This window comes from Phocoena phocoena, chromosome 11 (assembly GCF_963924675.1).
Source record: "Phocoena phocoena chromosome 11, mPhoPho1.1, whole genome shotgun sequence".
NCBI lineage: Eukaryota > Metazoa > Chordata > Mammalia > Artiodactyla > Phocoenidae > Phocoena > Phocoena phocoena.
In genome coordinates this window covers 64,198,153-64,207,037 of record NC_089229.1, presented here as the reverse complement: position 1 = coordinate 64,207,037, position 8,885 = coordinate 64,198,153, and the positions used below count along the sequence as shown (strand labels likewise).

At 44.0% G+C, this 8,885-nt stretch overlaps 1 pseudogene; it reads left to right on the top strand.

The window, feature by feature from the left end:
• The first annotated feature begins 5,953 nt into the window (after positions 1-5,953).
• On the top strand, positions 5,954-6,743 carry LOC136131398 (olfactory receptor 5V1-like; annotated as a pseudogene).
• Positions 6,744-8,885: the final 2,142 nt, after the last annotated feature.

Sequence of the window (8,885 nt, the reverse complement as noted above, 5' to 3'; positions counted from 1 at the left end):
GCCACAACTACTGAGCCCACGTGCCACAACTACTGAAGCCCATGTTCCTAGAGCTCGTGCTCCACAACAAGAGAAGTCATCACAATGAGAAGCCCGCGCACAGCAACGAAGACCCAACGCAGCCAAAAATAAATAAATAATAAATAAATTTTTTTTAACTGTAAAATTTTTAAAAAATAATATAAAATGCTTACAATAAAATGCTAGGTGAAATATTAGGATTAAAATTTTATGTATGATGATAATTACAACTATATAAAGAATGCATATAAAAAAACTGGAAGGAAAAAAATTTTTGGTGATGGAGTTATTTTAATGTATATGTGCTGTTCACATGTTTTTATTGCCATGATCCAAAATTAGTCTTGAAAGACAGTTGGCCTGGCTATCTAACTACCTTCATGAAGGATGACATAGGATGATCAGTAATTCCAAAAGCCAAACTTTATTTTTATTAAATATCCTCCAACATCTTACTGGATCAAACTAACAGTCTTATTGAGAAAATTAGTTCATGTAGTTGCAACAAGTTTATCCTGATGAGCTCACCAGGAAGTTTTACTGTCATAGTGAGGTATTGTTAAGAGTGTTTTATAGAGACTTTGTTTGTTAATGACTGAGGCCATTGTTTGATAACATCCACTTTATTTATTTTTTCCAAGATGAAATTTTGACAATCAATAGAAGCCAAGTTAGGGTACATTTCATGTATGTCTGTAGATCTGTGTGTCTGTTCCACAATACTTTGGAGGTAGCAAGCGTCTGAAGATAGTTTTTATGGACCAACTTGATCATATTTCCAGGCCAACCCATCACAGTTTTCTTCTTTTCCTTAATATCTTCTATTTACCCTTCTCTATTATCCAAAGGCAATACTGTGGAATGTCAGCTTTGAATTTGGACTTCACCAGTTACTGATTGTATGATCCTGGACAACGTACTCAAATCTCTCTATGCTATACTTACCTGATATATGTAAATTGTAGGTAATGATAATAACTACCTTCCTCAATTCTTGTGAGGCTTCAATGAGATAATTTTGTAAAACTCTTATCAGAGTGCCTCACACATAAGAGATATTCACTAAATGATCTCTTTTAGTATCGTTATTTTGTTTTCTGGTCTTAACATATCTTCCTCTTTATATTCTCTCCATTCATTCTTGATGCTTGTATCAGTTAGTTGATATGAGGGACACGGGAAGCTAGTCCTATGAAGATGAATTTTTTTCCCAGGCAGGATTTCTGCATTCAGGAAAGCCAGCTCTGGATGAAAGAGGTTTCTGATGAGGGTAATATGTATCCAACATCAAGACGCGGGTATCTGAAGGTAGTTCAGATAACTCCGCTAACCAAATTTTGTTTTGTTCACTGCCTTATACCTAGAGTCTAGAACAGTGTCTGACAGGTCATAAATACTTGGTAAGTACAATATTTCTTGAATTAATTAATGTATGGCACGGTTTTATACAAAAACTAATCTAATACCTAGGAAACAGCATGTAGACCCTTCATTTCCACTTTCAACTCACAGATAACACTTCAGAGGGAAAAAAGCTGAAATTAAACTTTTAAACACAAGTTGGATATTTTTATTACTATTATCATAAATTCTACATTAATAAACACTGGACTTCCTTTCTACCTGGAAAAGTCTCTTATTCTGCTTCTCAACTGGCATCTCTCTCAGGCTCTTTACAGCAACCCAAGACTGAGGCAGCCATATTTACTCTCAGCTACTCTCTCAAAAACAATATTATAGTTACTTCCTTGCAGGTCACCTTTTCCTCATCCAAGTCTTTCCACTCTGCCTTTCAGCTGTCAAAGTAAGACACTTGTCCAGTCTCCTCCAGGAGGAGCCATTCTAGTCTGTTACTAGGAAAAATCCAACCTCTGCTGTGGCCCTGTGCTGTCTTCCTTCTGGCCTAGGTCCCCTCTCTGCTTTCATATGGAAGGAACTCAGTGCTGTATTCCTGCAGCAAGATTTCTTCTTTATATCTGTCATTCAACTGCATTTTACTATCTGCCTGGACTCTCTTTAAGAGGACTGACCTGGTTTATGTAAATCTGTGATGTTAAAAACTATCAAACTAAACAGAAAAAATTATCTACAGAATCATATCGCTGTCGGCTCGATGCTTTGTGACCCCCTAGAGGGGTGGGATAGGGAGGGTGGGAGGGAGGCTCAAGAGGGAGGGGAGATAGGGATATATGTATACGTATAGCTGATTCACTTTGTTGTACAGCAGAAACTAACACAACACTGTAAAGCATTTATACTCCAATAAAGATATATTTTTTAAAAAAGAATTATATGGCTGTTTTCTCCTGCCTCCTCCCTGTTTAGAGATTAAAGCAGGGCCCAGGTCTTGACCCATGCCAGAGTAGGAAGACTGCTAATCTACCACTTAGAGGTCATACTCTAGATAATCCGTCCCAATGATGCAAGAACAAATGATAGCATACACGCATTTCACATTGGGGTTCATTCTGAATATCAGATACTTATTAAGTTAATATTTGCTTTATGAATTATAAAGTATTAAATATTGGTTTTAATCATGGATATTCTTATGTCTTTCCAGTTTTTCTCTATCTCATAAGGAAGAGGTCATTAGATTTGAGTGAAACATATGGATGTGGTCCCTGATGAATGAACCAAAACATTTCCCTGGAACAAAAACATAGATGCAGCTGATCTGGTTGACTCCAAGATACATCTCCTCCTTAGGGAGGCTTTTCTTCAACCCCCAGAAGGGAAGGAGGCTGTCTTGCTCTAGAAAAGGCAGTAGTGTCCATAGCAGCATATATAGAATAGGGTCAACAGCTTCCATGACTACCTTGGAGTGGGGAGAAGCCAATAACATGGAGCCTTCACAGGAGAGAAGCAGAAAGTCCACAGATCTGTAAGCTGGCAGAAGAATTTAGTCCAGGGGTAAGACAACCAGGGGAGAAGGCATTGACTCCAAGCCCAAAGCAGGTCATGTCCCCTCTCTACTGAACCTGAGTATCTAGAATTTATCTGGGCCCAGACTACTCTCTACCTCCAGAGAGGACCACCTCTGACACAGCCTAAACAAATTCGGAAGCATGCCATATTTTTTCTAATGTCTTGTGTTTGTTCCAAGTACTTCCAATGAATGGGGCCCACACTTGCCAACAAACTTGTAGAGGCTCTAGGAAGAAACTTCATTGTCCCCACTCTTACCCTCTCTTAAAGTGAGCCTTACCTTATTTTTGTACCCCCCAAAATCATGCTGTAAATAACAATTGTAAGCCCCATAAGAATCCCCTCTGTGAAACCAGCACAGGTAGGTGGGTATGGGGTTTCTACCACCACCACCCCCACGGTCCTGGTTCTGCCCTCTGAGCTTCTATGGGATAACTATAATGCCTCTTCTTCATAAGAATCCCTCCAATATTGAAAACAGCTATCATAGTCTTCCATTAGTTTAGTCTTTTCCAGGTTGAACCTCTCCACACTCTTCATATGTTCCTCCTACTTTATACCTACTAGGTCCTAATTCACGATGGTCAAAAAAAGAATCTCAAATCATTCTCACAGAAGTGGCTACCAAGTCAGGTCTTATCCTTCCTGTAATTTTTCAACTGATTGTTAAAGCCTATCTGCAGAGTTTATATGTGCCCTTGTTAAATTTCATCTTGTCTTTAGCATTCCAAAAGACACGATTATTTTGAATTATAATTCTATCACCTATAATATTGGTTACCCCTCTTTGATTCATATCATCTGAAGTTTCATGAGCCATGCATATTTGCTATGTCTAGATAGGTGAATGAAACAAGATCTACAAAACTTTCTCCTTTTCACTAGACATCTTTCTCAGACCTTCAGAGGGTCATTAATGAATACTTTTGCTATATAGTAAGCAAACTAAGAGTATTCTCTTGAAGCTCACGGTCATCATGTTTTCTGTTAAACTTTACTGAAATTAATATGCCCTCTTCCTACCCCTTTCTCCTGATTACTAAATTATTTTTTGATCTACTAAATTACTAATACTATCGATAAAAGACATTATGTGAGGTTTCACACTGTAATTCGCATTATATAGCTCCTAATGATATCTCCTTATGAGAATTCCAAATGTTCTGTAAAACATCTATTAAAGAATTTTAACACGGACCAAGGTCAAATTCACTGGTTAGCAAGAACAATAATAACTTTTTGATCATAAGCATCGATTCAGAGTCCAGATTTGAAACGTTTTGGGTCAGTTGACTGGTTTGTTGGTTTGGTTAGTTTTACTAGCTTCTTCCCTTGCTCCATCTCTCTGCTAAATCGGGAGTCCTATTCCATTCTCATTTCAAGTCTCTCCCTAGTTCTTTAAGAAGTCACTAGTACATAGAAGACAAAATATGTTCAAAAACATATGAAAGTACTCTATTTGCTCTTTGTCTGTACTGCCCATGTGACCAATGTGTGTCTGCATGGTGTAAGCTCAAGTCCAGAAGAACAGGTAGACCAGGAAAAGAACACAAAAACCCTGTGTTCTTGCTGCCATCTGCCAATGTGGAAAGTCATCTTTCTTAACTTTAAAAATGAGAAAACTGGAGGCTTCCCTGGTGGCGCAGTGATTGAGAGTCCGCCTGCCGATGCCGGGGACGCGGGTTCATGCCCCGGTCCGGGAAGATCCCACGTGCCGCGAAGCGGCTGGGACCGTGAGCCACGGCCACTGAGCCTGCGCTCTGCAATGGGAGAGGCCACAACAGCAAGAGGCCCGCGTACCACAAAAATAAATAAATAAATAAATATAAAAATAAATGAGAAAACTCTATGTTGTGTTGGGCTTTCTGGTTTCTTCAACTTAACACACACACACACACACACACACACACACACACACATCTCTTTGACTTCCACCTACAATCTTAATCATGGTTCCATCTCAAGCTCTGAGTAGCAATATTCCAATATTCCCTCAGTTAGGAGAGGGACCAAAGATTCCTTCTCTCTTGGTAATCATTTAAATGTCTCTTTCTCTAGCCCAAGCATTAATTTCAGATGCTGAAAGTTTCCATGGCAATTTGCTATTGGAAATTTATTATAACTAATTCATTTATTTATTTTTTCATATATTCCACAAGTACTTACCAAGATCTTCCTGTGTGTTGGTATTATCTTCCTGCAATAACTGAGAGAAAACAAACCAGGGTAGAAATTTCTAAAGAATCTACAGTTAGGTGAGATAAGCTGAACATTTTGGCCTGTATAGGGGACATAAGGCAGGAGAATCAAGAAAAAGAAAGTTTCCCCAGCTTCCAGAAGACTGATTAGAGACTGCGCAAAGTTTGAAAATGGCTTTACCAACAGTCACCAGGGCACTTGTCCAAGGAGAAAGAATGGCTTCCCAGGAGAGTGGGATCTAGGTTAATCCAGATCTTTCTATATGGCATCTCTCACGGAGTAGATGATATACATTTTTTGTCAGGACTTCCGTCTCATTTTCTTGGAAAGGGAAAATAGTCTGAGATGAGTGACTGCTTCAGGAATGTGCATGACCTAGAGCAGGACCACCTCCCAAGAAGTCCTGGGCCCTCTTCCTACCCTTCCAGAAGAGTTTACCAGGGATTGTTCTCCTGTTGATGTTCAGCGAAGATTGTCAGGTAAATAGCTGGTTGGAAGAGCCCTATACTGCTCTCTGATATGGACATTTCTATCACTCCGAAAGGATTTCCAAAAGCACTGTAGGATAGTAGTTAGCAGCTTTGGAGTCAAGCAAACTTGGGTTCAAATCATGACTCCACCATAATGACCTTGAATAATCGACTTAAACTCACTGCGTCTCAGTTTCTCTTCTATAAACAGGAGGCAATAAAGCCTGTACCCAGTGCTTGCTTGATGAATAAATTAATAAGCCAAACATGGTGTGTGGTCATAATTCAGTCTTGGTTCATATTACCTTCCTCTGTTCTCTTGAGGACAAATCTAGATGAGAAAGCAGCCCAGTAGTGATAGCAAGAAGCAGACCACCTGGCTAATCCTAGAGGGCTTTGAGGAGCTGCAACACCTGGGCTTTCTCCCGTTCACCCTCTTTCTGGCCGTCTATGTGGTGACAGTCGGGGGCAGCAACCTCATCGTGCTGGCTGTGGCCTCCAGTCGGACTTTTCACACACCCATGTACTTTTTCCTCTGCCGCTTCTCCCTGCTGGAGATTGGCTGTACCTCAAACAGCGTGCCTCAGCTGTTGCAGAGCTTCCTGGATGGGCGGGAAACCATCTCGCTGGTCACCGTCTGGTCCAGTTCTACTCTTTTGTCTCACTGACTGCAGTTGAGTGCCTGCTACTGCTGCCACGTCCCATGATACTACTTGGCCATCTGCCACGCCCTTCGCTACCCTGCCGTGATGAGCAGGGTCGTATGGCTGCCTGGAGCCTAGTTCAGTGGATTCTCCTTCTCTGCCTTCACTCTGGCCCTGGCAGCCCCTCTGCCTCTCTGCCCTGGCAGCAGGGAGATGGACCACAACTTCTGTGAGTTTGCTCCAGTTGTAGGGCTATTCTATGGTGATGTGGGGAGCTGGAGAGAGCATCTCAGGTTTCCTGACACTGGTCCCCTTCCTGTGGATTGTGGCATCCTATGCCTTTATTCTAAGCGCTGCGCTGCGAATACCTTCAAGCTATGGAAAGCAGAAAGCCCTCTCTACCTGTTCCTCTCACCTCCGAGCCTGGAGATCCAGCCTGAGAGCCGCAGGTGGACTCCACTGGTGCTCTGGCGCCCTCTAGTGGCCATCTGCTCTAATGCCAACTCTCAGCCCTTCCTCCTGCCTCCCTCCCCAGCCCTAGGGGCTGCACTGGCCTTGGGCACCTGTCAGCCTGATTTCGTTCCTCCTCTCCCTCTAAGTGCAACGAAGTGCCCTACAGAGGTTTAGGATCTCTTGGAGAAAAGAAAAGGATAATCCACCATCTAAAATGGCACAAGATGTTTGCAAATCACGTATCTGATAATGGTCTGTAGCCCACCAGCCAAGCCCCCTGCTGCCCAGTGGGGTACCTGCGTGGCCCCTCCCATCCCAGGTGGTAAGGGGATTTCAGGCCCCACAGCACCCGAGGGGTGGACACTGGTCATCCTCAACACCCTCAAGGAGTGAGTGCTGGATTGTTTTGAACCCAGATTACTTCCCATTTCTGCCCTCAAAGGCTGGGGGCTTCAGCATGCCTCCGGAAGAACACACAGTATTTGCAAGTCTTTGAGAACCAAGAGAATAGTCTTCACTTTTCTGAAAAGTGCATCTTATTCTTTCACAACAGTGACCGTTTTCAAACGGGCTCCCAGGGACGCCCTTCCACTCTTCTTTATTTCTCTGAAAGTGGCCATGACGGTTTGGCTGTCCCCCATCCCCACCCCATGTGACAAGGCCAGTAGGGCCAGCTCCTGGTGGCCCTTACCTTCGCTGGAGATTAACCCAGACTCTCAGCCTTAGATTGAACGTGACGTCCCTGCTGTTCCCTGTCACCACTCCTCATCTCCTTCACCTGTCTCGTTTCCTCCAGCTTTTCAGTTTCAGAGTTAGCTGACTGTCACCACTCACAGTCCCCGCAGAGTCCAGAGATTTCTCCTCGAAGGGAAGGTTCTGGAGAAATCAGAGGGATAAAGAGGGCAGCCGATTCTTGCCTTGTGCTAATGCCCAAGAGGGTGAAGAGTGAGTGTCTTCTCGTTAGAATTTTTAAATCCTCCAAGTAATAGATCATTTGTGTCTTCCTGCTCGTTCTAATAATATGTTGTTCGTAAATTTTAATGAGGGAAATTCTTTATCTCATAAATATGCCAACTGGGAGATCCATTTAAAAAATGGTATTGAGGTAACTCCAAGCGTTTACAAAGAATGAGGATGCAGCATCCTGTGTTCAGACACTGGCTGAGAGCTTCCCGCCTGGAGCCTGGGGCCCATCGGAGGGCGGGACAGACAGGACCCTCCTCCCACGGGTGGGCCTCCTCAGGAGCATCCCAGACATGGGCCCACCTCATTGCAAACTCCTCATTTGGCCAGTGGCAGGAAGCTGGCTAGAGATGTGGATAAAAGAAAAGTGCCCAGCAGCCTGGGATCACCCCAGGGCATGGCCTCAGGGGCCTGGTCCAACCCATCAGCACCTCTAGGGAGCAACACACCTTGGCAGGAGCTCTTCTGGTCTGGGATGTGGCAGGAAAGGGAGAGGGAGATGTGCTGGAGAGGGTGGCAGAAGGCCTCAGAGTTGGCGTTCTAGCGGATGGCCACTAGAGGGCACCAGAGCACCGGCGGAGCCCACCTGAGGCTCTGGGGCCCGATTTCCAGCCTCGGAGATGGGGTTGGCAGACCCCAAAGAGGTGCCCAGAGGATTGGGGTTGATTACCGGACGCCTCTGACTCTCCGACCCACATTGTCTCGCCTCACAGAGGCGACAGAAGTCTGCCTTCAGCATCTGACGTGGTCACTTCCAGCCTGGTCGAGTGGCCCAGTGGCCAGACAGCCTCACAGGCTGTCTGCGGTCTGACTGCCTTTTGTTTCTCCAGAGGCAGTACTCTGGACCCAGAAATACCCGGCTTGAGTCTTGTGCTTGCAGTTTTCAAGCTGCAGGCCTGCGTGAGTGGTGGCATGTGGGAAATAGGGATGGTGGACGTGAACTTGGAACATGTAAAAGTGGTGGTATTTTGGTGGGCAGGCTGTGTTCTTCCCTGTGCCCTCTTTCTGGAGAGTTCTCCCCAAACTTCCTTCTTCCCTTTCCAGCTGAGCCTCTCCCTTTTGTCCCCACACCCCTGCTGGATGGAACAGACACATGCACCCCACTGTTCCTAGCAGCACAAGTTACAATAGCCAAGACATGGAAGCAACCTAAGTGTCCATCAACAGAGGAATGGATAAAGAAGATGTGGTATTTTTATATATGATG